The sequence below is a fragment of the Delphinapterus leucas genome, chromosome 3 (genome assembly GCF_059928025.1).
Source record: "Delphinapterus leucas isolate spDelLeu-1000000601 "Yukka" chromosome 3, BTC_Dleu_Yukka2, whole genome shotgun sequence".
Lineage (NCBI taxonomy): Eukaryota > Metazoa > Chordata > Mammalia > Artiodactyla > Monodontidae > Delphinapterus > Delphinapterus leucas.
The window spans coordinates 78,873,106-78,896,649 of record NC_143131.1 but is presented as its reverse complement, the minus strand read 5'-3'; the positions used below and the strand labels follow the sequence as shown (position 1 = coordinate 78,896,649).

Below are 23,544 nucleotides of genomic sequence, written 5' to 3'. Positions count from 1 at the left end.
TCTCTTCATTAATCTGCCAGCACTAGCAGTTTTCTGCCACAAACGCTTAGCCAAGTGTTAACAGGAATGTAAGTGTTCCAACCTGTTCTCGTCCTCATTACACCCTTAATGACGTGTTCTATCTCTATAATAGATGTCCTTAATACAACCCCTGACTCCAATGAATTCCCCTCCAACGGTTGGAAATTTTGTCCATGACCATCCCAGGGACAATAGGTGCTATTTCATTACATTGTAGTAAGGTCAAAGACTTGGAGAAAGATCTGCAGGTTAATTGCCCTAGAATTAAACCTTTGAGTCCCACAGCAGGGACAGAGGTAAGAATCATCTGGCACAAAGAGAACTCCCTCTCTGGCACTAGGCCAAGGGACTGAAGTGTGTGTGTATACACACACACATACACACACACACACATTCATTATATATATAAATATATATATATATATATATATACACACACACACACAATATATATGTACTTTGCTATACATCTGAACCTAACACAACACTGGAAATCAACTATACATCAATAGAAAATTTAAAAATCCAGGGCTAGAGGGTAGAGGGCAATCTACTTCGTATACCAAATATGCTAGTTATATTTCTAGATCATGACATCTTTTACTTCCATAGATGGAACTAAAATTTACACGTTTACACTTTAAAAATTTCTTTCCCTTACTTTATCTCATGTTCTAAATGCTTTCAAATAAAAGATGCTTCAAAACTAGAAAATATTAGTTTTCTTTATTGTGGTGTAACATATATACAATGTAGAGCTCAAGTCTTACGCATACCGCTCAATGAATGTAACCACCACTCAGGATCATGGTATATGGCATTTCCAGCTCAGAAGACTCTCTTCTGCTCCTCCTCTCAATAATTTTTTTCCTTCATAGCATTGAAGTTTTTTAAAATTACAATTAAAATTGGAAACAATAACTCTCAGCTATGCTCAATCCACTGATGTTTGGGGAAGCTGATTTGATTCACTGATGTGCTTTCAAAGTTCCAAGAAATAGTGATGGAAAAGAAAAGGTTACCTGTGCTCCTGGTTTACACCAAGAAAAAGTGTACTACCCCTCACATCCAACCCCCGCCTTTTGAAATCACTCATTAGGGATTTTTTAAAAAATATTTTTAGAAGAATATCTATCTAAGGAATATTGACAACAGGAATAACAAGTACCAGAAGACAATTACTAGCCTTTAAAAAATTTAAGTCAGAAATGTATCCCAATATATAGCCATTACCAACATGTGAGGTCAGTGCAAAGAGGATAAAGGGAGTTGAGCAAAGGGGACACCTTGCCTGGCTATTTTTTGGTGATGTCTTTTGCTAATTTTTATGCTTTAACTTTATCTCACTTAGCATGGAAATAAGATACCGGCATAGATGTCACTGAGGGTAAGAATCAGAAGCAAAAAGCAATTCCCAGAAAAGGGAATATCACACCTTCCTGAGAAAGTTAGACTGGGTTATTTCAGGAAACTATAGACCTACGACTACTTAAATAGTTAAGCAGGTGACTTTTTTCCCCTGTAGGCAACATAACACAAACCACAGATGAGAAATATCCTGGTGAAAATCAGGCAAAATGAAGAGAAGTTTCACAAATGCTGTAAACTATAGACAGAACCGGGAGACTTCACCACAATAACTACCGCCATGGTCAGGGTTTGAAGCACATTCTGTAATTAGTGAAGGTTAAAGTTTTTCAATTTAATTATCATCTATTTACTGAAAGTACAAGACTGAAATCTTTATGAGAGCTGCAATTACATACTTCTGCCCATCTCTCAACAGCTGTCTGCAGTACTCTAGTGCCAACTTTATTTACAACATGATATAACCGAAATTAGCTTTGAGTAAAGAAACTTAGATACAAGCTTAAGACTCTCCCTGGGCTTATGAGGGTCTGTATCTTTCTCCACTCTCTGACATAATCTCTATTCAACATTCACTATTGTCCATGGCAACAAGAGGCAAGGACACCAAGCCTGGCTTCCAATTACCACCTGGTCGATAGCATTAAGAAATACTAGAGTCAAACCAGAAGAAACTATTGTCCCTCTGCTACCATTTTCTTTCTCATTCTCATGGTCAATAGGACACACAAATCTATGTCACTTAAAATTCTTTAACAGCTAATCCATCCCAAAGAAGTTAACAAGTTAAATTACTCCCCTCTCTCCGTCAGAGGATAAACCACAATGACCAGTAGACTAGCTTTCTTACAGGTAAACTTATGAATGGATCATGTACTGCTTGGGAGCCCCTTACACACAGTCTCACATGCTCAGTTCAGACGTATTGGGAGCCTCCAGCAAACACCTACCATCTTGTGTTCCAAAAGCCTTTAGAACAGCATAGTATAGTAGAAGGCAGAATGATGAACCTCCAATTCCAACTTCAGTGCTAACTACTTGTATGAAATTAGCAACATACCTCACTTCTCTGTGCTTCAGTTTCTCATCTGTAACTTGGGAATGACATGTAGCCACCTCCCAGGGTTGCTAAAAGGAGTAAATAAAGTAAGGCATGTAAAGTACCTACTGCAGCCCCCAACTAAATAAGACCACACATCAGGATTGTATGTTGCAGTACAGTTGTGTGTACTTCATATAGAGTCTCTGATCTACCCGAATAAGACATGGTATGACTTGTGTTCCCTGGGAAATAGACTCTGAGATGGCTGTTGCTATGCAGGAGAGTTCTTGAGAAATGCACTCAGGATCAACAATTACAGAGGAGTAAAGGAAATAGGAATGGGCATAGGGAGGAGATGAACTATATTGCAGTTGTAACAAAGGACTCAGCTAATCCCACAGGGTTCTCTGGAGCTGGGATGGTCCTTCTGAGTTGTACCACTTGAGTCAAGGGACTGAGTTTTATAACCCCACAGTGACGAGTCATTCAACACAGGCCATTTCCCAGGGAGAGGCATAATATTGAGGTGGCTCCCTTCAGCTGAAAGTAATGTCCAGACAGGGATTCAGCTGAGAACTATCAGCCCTCAACAGTCCAGCAACTGAGTGCCTCAGTTTTGAAGAGAAGAATCTCAGCAGTGCCCCACATCCACTACAGCCCAGTACTTGTGCCACTTGTATCCACTGGCTTCATATGATATGCTCTAGGGAAAATCCTCCAAGATTCTGATTGGTCTCTTTTTCTGAGGATGCTGAAAGAGGTTAGTGGGACAAACTCACTGCAGCTGGTCTTGAGGCTGTCATTGTATCCCTCCTCTATTACCCATTCTATATTCTTCTTACCCTCAACTAGCAGCTCTTCTGGTGTAGGTTGTTTAATTTATGGGGTGACTCAGACCTCATTCCTGAAGGGACTGAGTTTCTAGTCATCATGCCTTTCTCAGGCCATGACTGATATATTTTTCCACTGACTTTTTTTTTTTTTTTTTTTTTTTTGCGGTACGCGGGCCTCTCACTGTTGTGGCCTCTCCCGTTGCAGGGCACAGGCTCTGGACGCACAGGCTTAGCGGCCATGGCTCACGGGCCCAGCCGCATCCCCTGCATCGGCAGGCGGACTCTCAACCACTGCGCCACCAGGGAAGCCCTCCATTGACTTTTAAATTGGGCAACAAGTACTAAAAAATCCCCCAGTGGATCACCTAAGGGCCAAACAGATTTTTCCAGACCTTACTAATGTAGCAGCAGGGTCAATTACTCCTGCCAGGAGGTCGACTCCTTTTCGTGACTGCTGGTCTCTTGGCCTGAGGAATCTGAAGTGATGGAGTTTCAGCATAGCTTAAAGCTTAACAGGATGTAATACTGTTCTTTGATGGAAGTGCTCCTCTTCTGGGAAATAGGACCTCTAAACCCATAAATCCCAGAGTTGTGGGGACAGGAAGCCCAAATTCCCCACTGAGTGGGCCACTGAGACAGGTGGTAAATGAGGCTGTTCCTACTTCCAACTGTTGGTCCCTGGGTCCATGTATTCTGCCTCTTAGACACATGGAACTATATAATGATGGTTGACTGAGGGGACATACTGCACTTACACCCCATCTTTAAAGGTCATCATCTCTAAGCTGGCACCTCAGTAGTGCTTTCACAAGGTCATTCTATCACTCTGCTAAGCAAGCAGCTTCTTGATGGTGTGGTATTTAATAAGGTTGGAGAACCCTACGATCATGTATCCGCTTCCACACACCCTTTGGTGTAGATAGGGTACCTTGGTTTAATACAGCGTCATGCAAACCCTCTGCTGGTGGACCAAACACTCTCTAGTTCCAGGATAGTGGTGTTAATTGACGTCCTGCAGGAAGGTAAGGCAAACCCACACCCAGAACCTATGCTGATTCCAGGGTGAAAAGAGTTCAGTGTAATTAAGCTGTCACCAATTACTGGTAGGTATTCTTGAGGGATGGTGCCATACAGGGGACTCAGCATTGGTCTCTTATAAATTGAGTGCTTTTGTCCCCCCAGTATTCATATGTTGAAACCCTACCCCCACCCACGTGATGATATTAGAAGGTTTGATGATACTAGGTACCTTTGAGAGGTAATTAGGATTAGATGAGACCATGAGAGTGGAGCCCTCATGAATGGGATTAGTGCCCATATAAGATTCACAAGAGCACTTGCTTCCCTTCTCTGCTCCCCACCATGTAAGGATACAATGAGAAGCTGGCAGTCTGCAACCTGGGAGAGGGCCCTCACCAGAACTTGACTATGCTGACATCCTGATCTCAGACCTCCAACCTCCAGAACTGTGAGAAATAAATTTCTGTTGTTTATAAGTGACCAAGTCCATGGCACTTTGTTAAAACATCCTGAGCTAAGACAGTATCTATTGCTGAAATTTGGCCATTCAGTAGCTGCAGTAACTAAATGAACGTTGTAAAGGAGAGCTCATGCTGTTGGGCCCATGTGTAGCCTCCATCACAGCCATCATGGCTATTCCACTTATGTTCCTGTTATGTCAGCATTGAGATGACCAAAGACAGAGACTGGCTAACATCAGCTAAGTCATTTTGAGACTGGCTGAGGCCTGGGACCTGGGACCCTTTACTGGAGCACCTGCACCTGGACAAACGTCTCCTTGAGCAACAGAATACAAAGAAACTATAAGAGACTAAAAATAACTGCATACATGTGCAGTTGGGGCAAATTATGAGCAATAAGGTAAAAAAAGGCCAAAACCCAACTGCCACTTCTGAGGTGCCAAGAGCAAAAGCAGGGTTCTGTGCATGATCCCTGCACACAGCACCACCAAGGAGGTGCAAGCAAGGGAACCTGTTTCTTGTTCTCACTCCCTCATGCTAGAGCATGAGTCCCAATAAAGCCTTGCCTGAACTTCTCATCTGGCCTCTTAGCAATTTCTGTTGATTAAAGAGTCCAAGGACCCAGGTTGGTAACAATTTGGTCTACTTGGTTGTTTAGTTGCCCTTCCACTATGGATGCTCTCTGGTGGAGATTAACATGTGATATAAATATCTTCACACTATGCCCACTCCCATGTGTCCATCTATATGCTCCTCTCCAGACCTCCTTATCCCCTATCTTCTAATCTTTCTCCTTCCAGTCCCCTAGCTAACCAGATAAACTATTTTTCACAGTCTACGAGTTTATAAATATTCTTACTTCAGGCTACTTCTCTTTCTACACACCATTGCCAGCCATCTGCACTAACCAAGGTCCAAAATCCCACTTTAGAGGAGCTTCCTCAGAGCACTTCTGTTACCAAATCTCTTAGGTCTGTTTCCCTGGGAAACAGATTCTGAAGGAAATTTGAGTGCAGAAAGTTCATTGAGGAAGATCCTTGGATCCACGCCTTTGGGGGCATAGCTGTGGACAGAGAGAAGAGTTGAACTTCAGTGCAGTCGCAACAAAGGATTCAGCTGTCACACTGTGAATCTCCGGAGCTGGGATGGCCCTTCCTCAAAGCAAAGAGACTGAGCCTTTAGTCCCCTGCCTGACCAGTCATTGTATGTAGGTTGCCCCTGGGAAGGTGGTATGATATGCGTGAGATAAACTTTGGCCTGAGGGCAATTCCCAGAGAGGGATTTAGCTCAGGGCCCTCAGCTTCCAACTTTCCCAGTTACTAGGGGAATTAGTGACTTGGTTCTGAAGGGGAGATCTAGGTAGTACACCATAGCATCCACTATGTAGTATAAACCCTACAATACACATACACACCTTTATTTTTTTAATGAGACCTAGGATAAGGTCAAGTAACAATGCATTTTTTGCTAGATATTTCTAAGAAAAGTAATGCTCCCCACCCTTCAAAATGCTTAAGACTATTCTTTTACTACAAGGAAAGTACACAAATGATTTATAATAAATCAAGGACAAGGTCAAGAATTTAGATGCTCTTGACACAATGAAACCATAATATAACAACTAACATAGATAAATGTCAGATCAAAATATTTAATTGCACACACATAGACGAGAGGAGACCTGATAGGATATCATTTCACACAGAAAATATGCAGGGGAGTTAGTTGCTCCCAAGCTTAATATGTGTCAAGAGTATAAGGGCAACTACCAAGAAAGCAAATGTATTTAGTCTCTATTAATAGAAATGTAGTTGCTAGCAGATGTTATGGTTCTGCTGTATGTTCCATAATGGACAACCACATCTGGAGAGATACTCAGTTCTCAACCTCACATTTTAAAAGACACAGTTCAAAACCAGACTGAGTCCTAAGCATAGCAATCAGAGTTCTGAAAATAATGCCCTATGGAGAAAAGCTGAAGGGTATGGGAGTGGTTATTCCAGAAAGAAGAGGCCTCCATGAGGAGGAAGGCAGTCAATTGAATATATTGGGTCTGGGTTTTTCCAGAAAGAAGGACTAGGACTTGTGGGTATAAATTACAGGGAACAGATTTCAACTCAATATAATGAAAAATTTTCAAGCAATTAGAACCGTTCAACACCAGAGCCAGCAGTGATTGGCCCTGCCCTGAAAGTATCCAAGTCAAGGCTCCCCTCAGGGATGCTGGGAGCCCCCCTACCCCGCACCAAAACATACACTTTAAAATCTTATTTTTCTAAGGTCAGGGGTTAAGAACTATGACCACACCAGGCCAGAGAAGAAGTAAATTTCAAAAAAAAAGAGGCTAATTTTCCTTTACTCCTCGTTACACACACACACACACACACACACACACACACACACACACACATAACTCTTCCAAGCTCAGCAAGAGGGCAGGAATCCTGATTCTATTATTCCCTTTGCTAAGAGAACAGAATCACGGATAAATAACATCTGAAAGATGAAATGGCTAACAGCTCACTAACAAACCAATATAACTCAGATGTTTTTTATCTCTTATCTAGATATGCCTATCCATACTCTTTCTTAAGAACTCCCCAATAAAACTAGTCATTGTGTGAACTCAAGTAAATTGTCACCTCCTTGGGGCCCAGTTCCCCATTTGGGAATAAATACAGGAGTTGGCGCTAAGTAATGCCTCAATCTCTTTCAGCCCAAGCAGTCTCATAGCCCAAGGGAAGGAGTATTGTTTTTATTACGAATGACTTAAAAGTTATTAGTTATCCAGAAGCAACTTCTTTTTTTTTGGCTACACAAAGTAGTCATAGAAGATCTGTTTGTTGTTAAAATCTATGACTTAGTAAAGCACCCGCAAGAGCGCAAAAGATAAAGAACTCCCAGCAAGAAAAATCTCTAGGATAATCAGAGATGTTTGTTTGGTTTGGTTTTTCACTCATTTTTATTTTTTCCTGTGAGTTCACAGAAAAGTTTCAAAAATCAACTGCTCTACATTAGGTATACATCACTGGGGGAAGTCAGCTGACTTTAGGGACTCTGTGTGAAAAAGAATCTCCACCTAAAAGTGATGCTTTTTTTAATAAAAAGAGAGGACATTAGGAAACTTTTTTTTTTTTTTGGTAGAAAACATTGTAGAATACTATTAAGATAGGAACAGAACTGACTGGGATTTTTTTAAGGAACAGGTATGTTATGTTACACATGTGTTTCAGGAGATTTGTATAATATTTTAAAAACTTATCATCTTATATTTGAATCAAAATTCAACAAAAGAATTAAAATATATATTATATGACATTATTAAAATTATTTAAAATATAATCAAGGTATTATTAAATAACTTTTCATCTGAATCCAAAAAAGGGAATTCCCTGGTGGTCCAGTGGTTAGGACTCCACACTTTCACTGCCTAGGGCCTGGGTTCGATCTCTGGTTGGGGAACTAAGACCCCACAAGCCATGCGGCACTGCCAAAAAAGGTAAAAAATGTATTTTATTTTCTTTCCATCTAGGAGCAGCATTCTAGTTAGCAGAGTGAGGAGCTGACTAGAAGGCGTACCTTGGATGGTAACAAAAGGCACATCCTTCCTTAAACATGTACCTCAAACCTAACACAGATCAGAAATATTTATATTTGTCATTACCGTGGGTTCTGGCACTCTGGTCACTGCTAAAATACACTATACTCTCTAAAAGAACAACACAACTTAGTAACATTTATTTTGGGATAATCAACAGATTAGTCATCTTAAATGCTAGTCACAAGCAGCATTAAAAGTAAGTGTAATCTTAATCTATATTAATAGAAGTGTAATTTCATAATGAAGAAAATAAAACCCAGGGAAAGAAAATGTCAGGATAATCTGGGAGAGGGGTGGGAGTAAAGAAGGTGAAAGAAGGTCAGAAGGTGGAGGTGTCCAGATGGGAGGACCTAGGGAAGGAGCAGCAAAATGGGAGAGGGTGTGGGAATTCTGGAGGTAGCACTGAGTTTCTGGGCCTTGGAGCTGAGGAAAAAGATGCGTGACTTGAAGGATGGGTCATGCACCCAAATTTAAATGAGGAATTAGCTAATGTTTGTGAGGTGCTTTGCCCTTTACAAAGTACTTTCATATTGTTGATAGTATTTAATCCATCCACCATCCGAGTTGGCATCTATCTATTATTCTCATCTTAAAGATAGAAACCAAAGCTGAGATGAAATGATTTGCCCTGATTCACATGAGGTCTTTAAATTCCGATCTCACACACTCATCACACACCAGAGAGCAGCTTCAAGATGGTTTTTGGTTTATTTTACCAACTTTGCAGATATTAGATGGAAAATGGACTAGTTAAAAATAAATAGTACTGAATATACCACACTTTATACACTTCAAAGTGCTTTCACATACAGTCTGTTGTTTAGTCCTCAGGAACTGTTATCTCCATTTTATAGATTTAGGAAATTGTGACATAGAATAACTCAAAATTCTATAAGAAAGCATTGATGTTGCACTACAAGTAAAGTCCACCAAGTCTGGCTTTTCCTATACTATCGTGCTGGATCCCTTTCCTGGTGTGTGGCCTTTGCAAAGCTGATATCAGGATGAGCGAGACCATGATGAATGAGACTTATAGAAAAGAAGACTGGAAGGAGAAGCAAAATATTCACAGGACACACAGAAATCGAATAGGATTCCATATTCAGAAGTTACATTAAACTGGTTTGAAAAAACCTACAAGTTAAAATATTAATAGCAACAACAATAATAAGTGCTTTGGAAAGGAAAAAACAAGGTCTGTGCTAAAAATCACCACACAGTTCTCCTATAACTGTTGCCCACACCACCAAGAAATGCAATATCAAAGATCAACGTACATTAAAAATAAACCACAGGGCTTCCCTGGTGGCACAGTGGTGGGGAGTCCGCCTGCCGATGCAGAGGACACAGGTTTGTGCCCCGGTCCGGGAAGATCCCACATGCCGCGGAGCGACTAGGCCCGTGAGCCATGGCCGCTGAGCCTGCGCTTCCGGAGCCTGCGCTTCCGGAGCCTGTGCTCTGCAACGGTAGAGGCCACAACAGTGAGAGGCCCGCGTACCGCAAAAAAAAAAAAATAATAATAAAATAAAATTTAAAAAAACCCACAACAACTGAATAGATAAGAGCCATGATGATCCCCATCTGAGCTGCCAAAATAATTGTGTCTAGTTTTTCTAAAGCTGTACTGCAGGGGGGAAGGCATCTTGATATCACAGAAGGGGGAAATGATTTTACTGACTAAGCTCATCATATATGTGATAGACAATCAGTAGGTATTTTACTTTTATAGGGCAGTGGGTAAACATTCCCAGGGAAACTGAATAACATTTGAATAAGATTTCATTTATTGCAGCTGACATATTTCCTTTTTTGAGCTCCCTGTTCTGTACTATTTCATCTTCAATAACAGATGAAAATGTATTTGTGAAAAGTCATAAGTGATACTAATATTCTGCTGATACTCTTCTTCAAGATGGAGACTGCTTATGTCATGTTGCAGTTGGTTCACTGATTTTAAAAACTGCAAAATAAAGACCTGAGAAATAATTAGCTCAGCAATTCCTGACCTCAATTTAGTAATGCAGTTTTCTACCCATCTCACACCAGGATATCTGCAATTATTCCAAAGCCTATTATGGATTTTTTCCAAAAGTCTCAAAATAAACCAAAAAAAATAAGTTGAAAAACTTTTAGGAGATAAGGTGGCAAAAGAGCGTCACAAAATTGCATTACAGGTACTGAATACAAGTCTAAAAAGAAATCTGGAGATCAATTAGATCACAAGTCTAAAAAGAAGTCTGGAGATGAATCAGACCAGTGGTTCTCAACCTTAGCTGAACAGTAGAATCCACTGGGAGTTTTTTTAAAAACACCTCAGATGAATTACATCAGAATCTTTGGGAGTAGGACATAGGTATGAGTATTTTTTTCAGGTTCCCCAGGAGATTTCAATGTACAGCCAAGGTTGGAAACAACTGGAATAGAACCATTAAAAGACTAAATCCTTCAAATGGTGCTATCTTCTGTTAGGCTTAAGCGGGGTGGTGGGGGGATTATGTTAAACAAAGTGAGAGCTGGCTGAATCACTGCCTAACTCCATGCCTAAGGCAAGTCTTCAATTCTATGAGTCTCCAAACTTCCTCAAAGGGCCTGCCATGGAGAAGAAACTAAATGAGAGAACACGTGAAAGCACCTAGCCCACTACTTGCTACATAAAAGCACTGGATAAATCTCCCTTCCCTCCCCTTCCATCCCTCCAAGGGTTTTAGGTAAACACTACTTCTGACCAAATGGATTATAAACTAATAGATCTAAACACAGGGCACAACTGTTCCCAAAGAATTTTTCTTTTTTTAAATTTATTTCTTTTTATTTTTGGTTACGTTGAGTCTTTGTTGCTTCACGCAGGCTTTCTCTAGTTGTGCTGAGTGGGGGCTACTCTTCGTTGTGGTGCACGGGCTTCTCATAGCAGTGGCTTCTCTTGTTGCTGACCATGGGCTCTAGGTAAGCGGGCTTCAGTAGTTGTGGCACACAGGCTCAGTAGTTGTGGCTCACGGGCTCTAGAGCGCAGGCTTGGTAGTTGTGGCACATGGGCTTAGTTGCTCTGCGGCATGGGGGATCCTCCCAGACCAGGGCTCGAACCCATGTCTCCTGCGTTGGCAGGCGGATTCTTAACCACTGCGCCACCAGGGAAGCCCCTCCCAAAGAACTTTTAGGCAAATACAACTACAGCCATTCTTTGGCCAATAATGGAAAAGAAATATGCAGAGTCTTCAATTCACTAATGAACCTCATGCTAAAAGCTCATCTAAAAATTGGTTGGTTGAAGCAAAAATGGGATGTCATATTTTGCCAGTTAGCTAAGCCAAGAGATTTGATAATCACCAGTGTTGGCAAGAATGTGGAAAAAGAAGGTTGTGGAAACGTAAATTAGTACAACCTTTTTTTGGAGAGCAATTTGGCAGTATCTATCAAAAATTTAAATGTACATACTTTCCATCTAACTAATCTGTTTCTGGACATCTATCCTAGAGACATACCTGCACATGACTACACAAAGAGATATTATTATGTTTTTGGTTTTGTTTTTCTTTCACGGAATTTATGACTTTGTCAAATTCTTTGTTTGTAGTCCATCTTCGTACTAGAAGGTAAAGCCCTGTGGGAAGAGGTTCTTCAGCCTTGTTCATCAAGTGAGAAGGGCCGGGCTTGCCAACAGGGCCCATGTTATGCTAATATTTGCTGCCCACAATGTCATGCTGCTAGAAATACACATTTCTTTGGTTTCTGATGCACTATCTCAATCAATCGATTCATGGCTCTCTTCATTTTATTTACTTTATTTTAAATGATATATAAACACTCATGAATACCCCATCGAACCTAAACAATGATATTAACAATAACTAATATCTATTTATATGCTCTCCCCATGACGTCCTCTGTGTGCCCTCCACCCTCACCACTTCAGGGGTAACCAACCACTATCCTGAACCTTGTGTTTATTATTCCTTAGCTTGTTTTTCAATGTTACAAAAATGGTATTGTACTATATATAGTTTCCTGGGATTTTCTTTTTTCACTAACATTTTGTGACAGATTCATCCAAGTGTCATGTATATTTGTACTTTCATTCATTGCAAGTAAATATTACATTGTGAGAATTAACCACAATATATTTATCTATTCTCCTATAGTTGGCATTTTTGTGTTTCCATTTTGTGCACGCTCTTCCTGACATTTTTATAGCACCAGGTCGACTTCTGGCAGGAAACCTGGCTGCCATCACACTAACCCTATCGCCTATAAGAATCACTGATGGGCTCCCCTAACAGGTTTAATTTCTCTCCCCACTCCCTCCTCCAACCAGACTGGTTCAAGAGAGGGAACCCATAAAAGGGGCAAGCACTCCTTTTAAAAGGCAGCACTTGGCAGCAAACATTTATTGGTATAACTGGTCCCTTCCAGAACTATTCTGTTACCTCCAACCCCAAGCTGCCTGCTTACTTTGCCCACCTGCCAGAATTTTAAAGATATTTTTATTTGAAAGACAAATTCCTAAACAGTTTCATTTCAATACTTTATTCCCATCTTTGCAGTCAACTGCAAAGAGAATTTTAGCTACTGTTATTAACTCCAACAGATATTCTTGTTTAGCACTAATACTTGACATCAAATGCCAAAAAATGCACAGAGGGGCTCCTTGACTGGTAAACACACGCACGCACACACACACACACAAACACTAGCCTGAATAAAAAATCCAGTAACAGTAGCTACATATACCCCATTTTATTTCCTCTCACTAAAATATGACATACAAGATTTAAAGCAATTTAGGAAAAGAAGAAAGAAGAACCTATGCATTGTCTTGTAATGATATTTTTTTTAACTTAATTTAGAGTAGTGCCCAAGTTGTTTGTAATGCCTGTATAAATACTGCTTTGGTCTCAACAGTATTTTACGATCTTTTCTGGTGTTCCCATTGTCCAAAGACCTCAAATGACAGAAATCATTTCTTTTTAATTAGGTTTTTATTTTTTTTTTTATTTTTTGGCCATGCCACGCAGCATGCGGGATCCTAGTTCCCCAACCAGGGACTGAACCCCCGCCCCCTGCAGTGCAAGCACAGAGTCCCAACCACTGGACCACCAGGCAAGTCCCTAATTAGGTTTTTTTTAAGTTGCTGCCTCCACCCAGGAAAGCGAAAACAAGAGGGACCACCAACTAGGGACCATCAAACTAAAAATAGCCATGTAGATAACCACAGGCCTCACCCTGCACCGCTCTGTTCAGATTACAGGTGTTAAGTGTTAGGGTATGTGTTTTGCTAAAACCATGGCCTCAAATTCCTAAACACACACTCACCAGTCCTGCTCTCCACCATGGCCTACATTCTCTGGATCAAGGAACAACTGTCCACCTTGCCTCCCCGTCAGCTCCTGCACACACTCAGCCCTGCCCTTCCATAGCCCTTCAGCCCTGTCACTTCTGATAGCCCCTTCCTCAGTCCTGCGTGGCTGCAACGGGGAACACTGGTAGAGGACATCCAGCCAGGAAGCTACCTTCAACCCCAGCAGGAACTGGAATGTTACTCAACGGTCCCTTCTGGAGCCCATTTGTGAGCAACTAACTGTTCCTGGCCCCCCAAACAGCTTAGTAAAACCAAGCCTTCCTAACCTTTTTGCCCTGTGGCCAGTGCCACTCTCTTCCCAAAGACTACTGAGATCATCAGTGTGAACTTCCTCAACATCTCACACCTCTCCAGCCCACGCTTTTACCTATTTTTATCCGTATCCATCTGTGCCAGCTTTCCTCTCATTCCAAAGGAAGTGACCTCCCTTTTCTGGTTTCTGGCTAATTCCTTCACCTGTGCTGGCAAATTCTACCCCTCCCACATAGTGCAGAATCACCCTTATTCTTTCTCTCTCTAGTTTCGCTACTTCCCCACACACCCAAGAGTTCATTCTTAAAACCAACAAACAAAATTCCACCATCCCTATTTTTCCCTTTCCCCTCGCAAAAAGAACAGAGGACAATTCCAGCCCAGGTCCACTTCATACCTCCTGTCCACTCTTCCACAGACTGCAATCTGGATTCCAACCCTACCGCTCCACTCAAGGGGCTCTGGCAAGATTGTAACACCACTCTCTCTCTCTCTCACACACACACACACACACACACACACACACACACACTCACTCCCAGGTGCTAAATCAAATGCTTTTTTTCTTTCCGTGAAAACCTTAGCTGACCTCTTTGTGGCAGTTGACGGTATTAACCACTCCCTTCCTCCTGAAATTTTCTTATCTCTTGGCTTATAATTCTTGCTTCTCCTCTTAACATATATGACTATTGTTTCCTTTTCTCATTCCCCTTTTCTTGCCTCCTGTTCTGTTGCCGTCCTCTTAAAATGCTCACGTTCCCTATGGCCCTAACGTTGGCCTTCTACTCATTACTCTGAGCATATGTTCATTAGAAAGTTCCACCTCCCTAATATCCATTCTGAAGCCGCCACTCCTCACAGAGCTATAGACCCATACAGCCAGCTGTCCTCGGGGCATCTCAAGTGTAACAAGTCTCACACTGACATAATTCCCCTCATTCCCAACCTGCCCACCCCCCAAACCAACAACCCAACCCTCCTGATTTCTCTTTCTAAGTGAATGCGAGCACCATCTGCCTAATTCCACCCAAGTGGGATCCCTGAGAAGTCTGATGGCAGCTCCTCCACGTTCATTCAGTCAGTCCCTGAAGCTTATATAATCAACCTCCTTAACATCATTACCATCTACTCTCCCCTTCTTCATTCCCATTGCTTCTGCCTTAATTCAGACTCTTTTCATCATTAACATTAATAAGAACTACGTTTACTGAGAGTACTGTATGCTGAGAAGTTCACATACATAATCCTCACAACGGAAAATAGGTACGGAGGTACTGTTACCCATATTTTTACAGATGAAAAAAACTGACATCCAGAAAAGAAAACCAGACGCCCAAGTTCACTCAGTCAAGAAGTGGTACAGCCAGGGTCTATCCAAATTTAAGTCTTCCTGGCTCCAAAGTTCGCATCCTCTCCTCCATTTTAGCAACCTCCTGTTGCAATAGCTTTCTAACTGGTTTCCCTATATTTTGTCTCACATGCCGAGTCTAACCCAATCTATCAGATAAAATAGGCTTTCCTTTTTTAAAAATCATTTTTATTGTGAAAATAATACACATTCAGAAAAAGTTCATAAAATAAGGATAAATTATTATTTATTTTTATATTTATTTTTATATTTATATTTATATATTTATTAAATTATTATAAAGTCATCTTTCTAAAATGCAAATCTAATCTTATTCCTGACATTTTCCTAACCTTTTCAAAGTCTCCCCACTGCCCTTCGGGTAAAGTCAAACCTCAGCAAAGTGCAGAGGGTCCTCTGGCATGCAACCTCGGCCTGCACCTCTGCCTCATCTCCCGCCAGGCCACACGTCCCACCCTATGCTCCAGCCTCACAGATTGCATCTCCATGCTCTGGGCTTTGATCTGACGTGGCTCCCAGCTGAGCATCTGGGGTGTGTTCTTCTCCACTCCTTGCTATCCCCCCTCCACTGGATACTTACTTTGCTTTTTGGGAACTATGTCTTACTGTTCTTTTCAGAAGATGCTGTGTCTAAAGAGAAAAGGACTCTTGGCATCACTGCGTGGACAAAGCAGTGCAGCTTATAAAATACTCTGCTGTTCACATGGATCATCAAAACCAGTGAAATTCTAACATACTTAGGACATGTTTACTCTGTCCCCCCCCCAAAAAAAGTGGAGATTTGAGGCAATCATTGTTGGTCACTTATGGTGAGTTGGAGGAAGGACTCTACTTTGACTAAAGACTACACTTCAGTAATTTCCACTCATAGCCCCTCACCACCCCAAAACTCAGGTCAAAACGGTTAGTAATGTTAATTATTATTGCCATTATTTTATGCAACCCATCTAGCTATATAAGCTAGAACCCTCAGACACATCCTTGACATTTCTCTCCTTGCCCCCTCAACCTATCACAATGTCCTATTTTGCTTCCTAAACCATCTTTCGAAACTGTCCACACCCGGTGATGCTGGTTATCTCCAGCATCACTTTCCTCATGCAAGCTACCCTTGTGTCTCAGCCGGAGCACCTGGTTAGCTTCTTAGCTGGTCCACAAAATACACTCTGGCCTCTTCTCATCCATTCTGAATTTTGGAGTTAATTTTGCAAAGCAAAAATATGATCATATCACCACCCCACCATTTAATCCCTGCATGATTAAACTTTTTAATGTCTTTACTTATACGACAAAGCCAATGCTCTTTAATATTTCCAGGCTCTAGAACAAGATTTGGCATACAGTAGGCATTCAATACGTTTTAATTAAATGAATAAATGAATATAACCTTCATCTATATTCTTCCTTTCTCTAATTGAGAATTCCAGAACTGACTTTCTTTCAGATCTGTGTTCCGTCTAATCACTTGGCTTTTCCCTCTGTTTTTCACTCTCTGTCTTTCCTCCTTCTCCAAGTTAATTCCTACCTTCTTCCTTCCTATCAGAATGTAACCATCATGTCTCCAGAGCAGCCTTCCCTAACCAACCTGTCTAGTCCAAAGTCCTCCATACAGGCTTTCATTGCATCATGAGCCTCTTCTCCACAGTGCTCATCACACTTGCAGTTTTATATGTGCTTGTGTAATGACTTACTGATGTACACTGCCCTGCTAGCCTGTAGCACTATGAAGGCAGGACTGTGTCTGTTTTCCCTCATCAATATATCCCAGGTACTTAGCACAGTGTTTGGCATTCAGGAGACATTCAATAAATAGTGAACTGATTAATAGACACATTATAAATTAATGTGCAGAGTGCCCACCCCTTTTACAATTGCATTTTAATATAGATCTGGAACCTAGAAGCTCATTCGCGAGTCAAATCACAGAAAATGGTTCTCTTTCTACTCTCTTTTCTTTGAAAGTCCTTAATGAAGTCAAAAGTACAACTTCTGAACTCCCAGGACACAATGCTTTTAAATATTATTTCACTTGAATAGTTACAGGACAATTGTCCTTTTTTAAAAGATACTTTTCTGGGTTTTGAGATCCCAAAAATAAAGAAGGAGGCAAAATTTGCAAAAATTAGCCTGAATAAAATAAAAATCTCTCTAACCTAAAGCAAGATCTTTCCTATTACCAATGAAGTATAAATTTTTTTCTGGACAAAAGAAATCTATTTAGGTTTAAATACAAATAATGAGGTTCGATGCTTCTTGGCGTTTACTGGTGTGCATGCAGGATGTTTGTTTTTAAAGAAATCACAATGTTTTAAGCATCAATTCACGTAGTTTGTCATATTCCTGACATTTCTAGCAAAAAATTAAACCATTAAATCATATAGTTTTTAAAAGATTGATGTTAATATGTTTTTATAGGAACTATGTCTTATTAATCTTTTGGTAAGATGCTTTGCCAAAACGAAAAGAGGTCTTTTGCCACACTGCAGGCCAAAGGCAGTGCCATCCATTACAAATCCTGCCACTTGCATGGGAATGAATCATCAGAAACAGAGAAGTCCTAACACTCTTAGGGCATATCTTTCTTCTCTGAAATGGAGATCTGATGCAATCATTTTAATTTTTGGATAATTTATAGTGATGTGGAGATGGAGTATAGAGTTCTCTCTGGTTAAAGGCTACACCAGAGCTGTTCCCACCTCTGCCCCACAACTCAGGTGTAGAACTGAGTTAATAATACTCATGACACTCTGGCCTAATAGGTTGGTGCTATGTCCCTCCCTTGTATTTAACTCTTTTAGTCATGATTCCCTCAACCATTCCTCTCCCTATGGGAAGCACTCACTCTAATATGTTTACTATCTAAGTCATTGGATACATATACGTATCTTTATAAAGTACAAACACTGGCCTACAAGGCTATCCATGACCTGGTGCCCACTAACTCTGACTTTGTCTCCTCCCATTCTCCCATATCTCATTCTACTTTAGCCACTCTGGCCTCCTAGCTATTTCTTGAACTTAACATGCACACCTCAGGGCCTTTGTCCTTGCTGTTTCTTCTGCCTGACACACTTATTGATCAATCCACATGGCTCACTCACTTCTTTCATGTGTTTGTCCAAATGTCGCTTTGTTTTTAAAAAGGCGGAGGGAGAGAACTTTCCCTAATCGTCCTATTTTAAAGAGTAATCCCCCTTATCACTTTCTGCCTCTGTACCTTGGTTTTACTCAGTTGTAGTTATTGCCACCTGAGATACTTTTTGTACCTATCTTTGCTTTTTGTCTTTCTCCTCCACTAGCATGAGAGGCAATAGGGCATCCTGGTTAAAAGGCAGACCCTAGAGTTACTAGGCTTGCATTCTCACTCTACCACTTATTATGTGGTAGAGTGCACAGCAGGCAGCCCTGTGCCTTAGTTTCCTCTGCTCTAAAATGGGGTTGCTGATAGTATTTACTTCATATGGTTACAATTTTATCTGCGACACAATCTACACTATTTAAGTATTACCTGCTATTACTATTTTACATTTATTTTTATTATTAGAATTAAGCTCCATGAAGGCAGGGACTCAGTTTTCTTTGTATTCCCGTTTACTCATTAAATAAATGCTATTTTGCATGTGCATAGTTTTTTAAAGAAAAAATTTTAGGTATAACATGCATATAGAGAAATGAACATGGTACATATACAGCTCAGTGAATTTTCACAAATAAACCCATGAAACTACCACACCTGTTAAGAAATAAAACATTACCAGCTCACCAGAAGCCCAGCCCAATAACTCTAACCTCTCCCAAAAGGAAACCACTATCTTGACTCCTATTATTATAGATTAATTTTGCCCATTTTTAAAATTTATATAAATAGAATCATATAGTTAGTACTCTATTGTAACAGACTTCTTTCATTAGTTGTAGCATGGAGCAGTCATTTATTCATTCTCATGACTGTACAGTATTCCAGTGAATACTGGATTCCATTACAGTCTTCCAATGTGGAACTATACCATCATTTATTTACCCATTCTCTAGTTGATGGACACTTGGGTGGCTGGTTTCCAGTTTGGGACTGTTATGAATGGTGTTGCTATGAATATTCTCAGACATGTCTGGCGCACATAGACATTCATGTGTATATACCTAGAAGATGAGTTTACTGGGAAATAAGGCATGCTTTTGTTTAGCTTTAGTAGATCCTGCCCAAAAGTTTTCCCAAATGGTTGTACCAGGTACTTTTATTTCCCTTGTGACCCTCTTCTGGCCAATGAGACTTGAAGAGAAGTCTGTGCAGGATGGAACAGTGGGAAACAGGCTTCTTCTGCAAAGGTTTCTTACTTAGTTTTTCTACAGAAACACAAGGAAGATGTCCTCTTTTATTACCTGGACATTGGTGTGAGATTGTGATAGCTGGAACTGCTGCAGCCACCTTGTGAACAGGGAGGGAGCTGGATGAAAGATGAAAAAAACTGAGTCAATCATTACAGCACTAAGCCAGGAGCCAGGCTACTTCCAGACTTGTTAGATGAGAAAATTATTTTAATTGGATTTTCTTACTTGCAACCCAAATGGTCCCATTACAACAATTAAAATATTAGCATTGGCTTGTTCTTTAAAAGCTATTTTGTATTTAAAGTAGATTCATATAACACTATATCTCAGCCCCTTTACTTTGTTTTATATAATTTCAGTTTGATGCCCTTTATTCACCATGAGTTTAATTTTATGACACTGATCACCTAGCAAACAGTATCTCTTTCAACTTATTGTTCAGCATGTGCAACTTCTTCATTTATAATTTTAGAACATAGTTGACTTTGAACATAAGTAAGTAAGGAGCTCCCATAAGTAAGGAGCAGGGCTGGAATTTGAACCCAGCCCCATGATTTATAAAACACATGCTTTTAGCCACTTTGCTATATGATTCATCTAATTTTTTACTGTGATAACTACATGCATATTTAACACCAGATGAGAGGTGCCATAATAAAGTTTTAGCTGTTTAAAGTAAGCTAAAACAATAATTATAATATCTAACATTTATTGGGCACTTCCTGTGTGCTGTGCAATTGTTCTGAATGTTTTAAACATATTTACCAATTTACTCTTTGCCAGATTTATCTTTAGATAAATAATGAATTATTTGAGAATAAACAGAGCAGCCTCAAGGAAAAGTAGGAGTCAAATAATATTCTAATTATATTTAACATAGAAATAAACTGGAGGACAATTATTGTTTCATTATATCACCTAGGAATTTTTTCTATTGTAATGGACCAAAAATGTCCCAAATCAAACTGACTTAAGCCAAAAAGAGACTATTGACTTAAAAAGAGACTACTGACTTATGTGACTGGGAAATCTCCAGAGGCAGAGCTCCTCTAAGTAGGGATGGATTCTGGGCTCCAAAATGTCCCACAGCTCATTTTTTCCATCTTTTCATTCTATCCCTATCAGCTACCCCCATTCTGTTGGCTTCTTTCTCAGACTCTAGTTGGTGGTTCCTGTCACCTCCAAGTACTCCCCTTCTGATGGCAAGATAAGAGGCAGCAGCTCCCACCTCACATATATTCAAGTTCAAAGCCAGAGCGACTTTTCTAACAGTCCTAGTATTACTCTGACTGCCCTGGCTTAAGTCACTGCCCACTGAAACTATCCTGTGGCAAAGGAGATGCAATTCCCTTACTTTTGGTTACAAGTAAGGAGATTTTGGTGAGGACAGGGAAACTCACTGATTGCCTTAGGCCAGAGTCCTGGCTCTACCTCTAGGACCAAAGGGTGAGGCTTCAGCCATATGAACTGGGAATAGGGGCAGAGAGGTGGGTCCTCAGAAGAAAATCAGTGAAATGAATGCTATTGCAGATGGTCCTCCAATGAACCACACCTCCTGTTTTTCACACCTTTTGTAGTCCCCTCCCTTCAAATCTGGGCCCTTTGACTAGATTTTTTTTTTTAATAGACCCTTATTTTTAAGAAAATTTTAGATCTATAGAAAAAATAAGGTCATAGTACACACAGTTCTCACATTGCCCCTCACCGAATTTCTCCTATTATTAACATCTTATATTTTCATGGTATATTTGTTACAATTAATGAAAACTTATTAATACAGTATTATTAACTAAAGTCCATACTAATTTATTCAGATTTCCTTAGTTTCTGCCTAATGTCATTTTCTGTTCCAGGACTGCATCCAACATACCACATTACATTTTCTTGTCATTGTCTCCTTTGTTTCCTCTTGGTTGTGACAGTTTTTCAGAATTTGTTTTTGACGACCCTAACAGTTTTGAGGAATACAGATCAAGTATTTTGTAGGATGTCCTTCTATTGGAACCTGTCTGATGTTTTTCTCATAATCAGACTGGGGTTATAGGTTTTTGGAAGGAAGATTACAGGAGTAAAGTGTCATTTTTATCACAACATATCAAGGATACATATTGTCAACATGATTTATCACTGTTGATACTGACCTTGATCATAAGGCTGAGATACTCTTTCTTTCCCCTGTTCTATTCTGTGCTGTTTGGAAGGAAGTCAATAGGAGCAGCCCACACAAGGAGTAGGGATTCATGCTTCCCCTTCTTGAGGGTGGAATATCTACATACATAAATTATTTGGAGTGCCGCTTCAAGGGAGATTTGTCTCTTCTCCCACATTTACTTACTTATTTATTTATTTAATCATTCATTTATATCAGTATGGACCCAATGGATCCCTATCTTATATTGTACTTTGGTTGATAATCCAATATTATGTATTTATTTTATTGCTCAAATTGTTCCTGCTTTTGCTGTCAGGAGTTACATAGGTTGGCACCTGTGTATGACTAGCTTTCTACTAACTGAATGAAACAAAAGTGATGCTTCCAAAGCTGGGTTACCAAAAGCCTTGCAGCTTCTGCAAGAGTCCCTTGAACCTTTACTCTAGGAGAAACAGGCACCATGTAAAAATTCTAACTATCCTGAGATTGTATTACTATGAGGAATCCCAAGCTAGCCATGTGAAGAAGTCATGTGTTAATAGAAAGAGAGAGAGACCACCTTCTAGCTCTTCCAGCCATACTAGCCCAGGAGCCAAATATATGAGTCAAGAAACCATCTTAGATGTCCAAACCACTCAAGGCTTCAGATTACTCTAGCTCAGCCACCATCCGACTGCAACCACATGAGAGGCTCCAAGCAAGTATTCCAAGCTCAGCAGAGCCCAGTCAACCTGCAGAACTGTCTGCGATATCAATGAATTGCTATTTTAAGTCACTAAATTTGGTGACTGTAGTAAAAGATTACTTAAACAGATGCAAAAATCTATCAGCTGTGGTATTAACTCTCAAGCTAGAACAAGTTTTATTAAGGAGCATATGGTGATGATTTTCTTGTTTTATCACCCAGAAGAAATCATTTAACCAGACATATGTGACAAAAATGTTAATGGATCTTTTTCTTCTCAAATAAAGTTATTTACCTTCTGGGGCTCTTGAGGTAACATTTTGATCAGAAACATTGTTCCACAGAGATAGTTAGGCTTTCTCAAAATATTAATCTCAGTTCAAAACCAGTAATATTTGTCTTGAATAACTCTGTTGTCTGCCTAACAATTAGTCACAGCAAAGTAGATTTTGGAATAGAATTTTCAGGTGGCAGAATCTTTAAGAATCCAGAAGCCTGAAAGGTTTCCCAGTGTCATTGTGGGAAATATATTTCTACATTTGAGACAATCTAAGTTCTACTGGCACCTTTACAGGGGCATTCTACCAGAGGGCAGAACATGTTGCTTTTCTACACGAACTATACATTTCCAGGAGTTAAGGTCGGGGGGCAGTGGAAGAGATGGGTACACAGTGAGGAAAGAAGCCAAAATTACACTTCCAGAAGAGACAAGTGTCGAGATTAGATTACCAGATACAAGGAGGCTGTCGCATCTTTTTTTTTTTTTTTCTTCAAGGGAAGATAGATTGGATTTCTATTTTATTCCTGGTTCCCCTCCTCTCTTTATTGATATTTTCTGTCTCTCATTGAGAACAGTTTGCTCTCATTTTATTTGCAAATATATTTAAGCTTCATTACTATGTATTCATTATATCTAAATTTGAAATAATTTGACTTGGCTTGGGTTTAATTTTATCTTGAGATAATGAACCAAGTATTTGCCTAACAAATTAATAGAATAAACAAGGCTAAGAAGAGTTTATTTCAAAATAGTTAAGATCAAAGTATTTCTCGTCTTC

General features: G+C 40.1%; 1 long non-coding RNA gene across 2 annotated transcripts in view; it reads right to left on the bottom strand.

Annotated features, from left to right (window-relative positions):
- Positions 1-23,544, bottom strand: part of LOC111184207 (uncharacterized) — a 230,592-nt gene that overhangs the window by 132,703 nt on the left and 74,345 nt on the right. The window contains exon 3 of one of the 2 annotated variants that reach the window (XR_016392726.1): positions 19,701-19,765. This is a non-coding gene — a long non-coding RNA (uncharacterized LOC111184207). Of the gene's footprint in view, positions 1-654; positions 19,766-23,544 lie in introns of those variants that run through there. The other variant, XR_002647227.3, reaches the window with a different exon arrangement.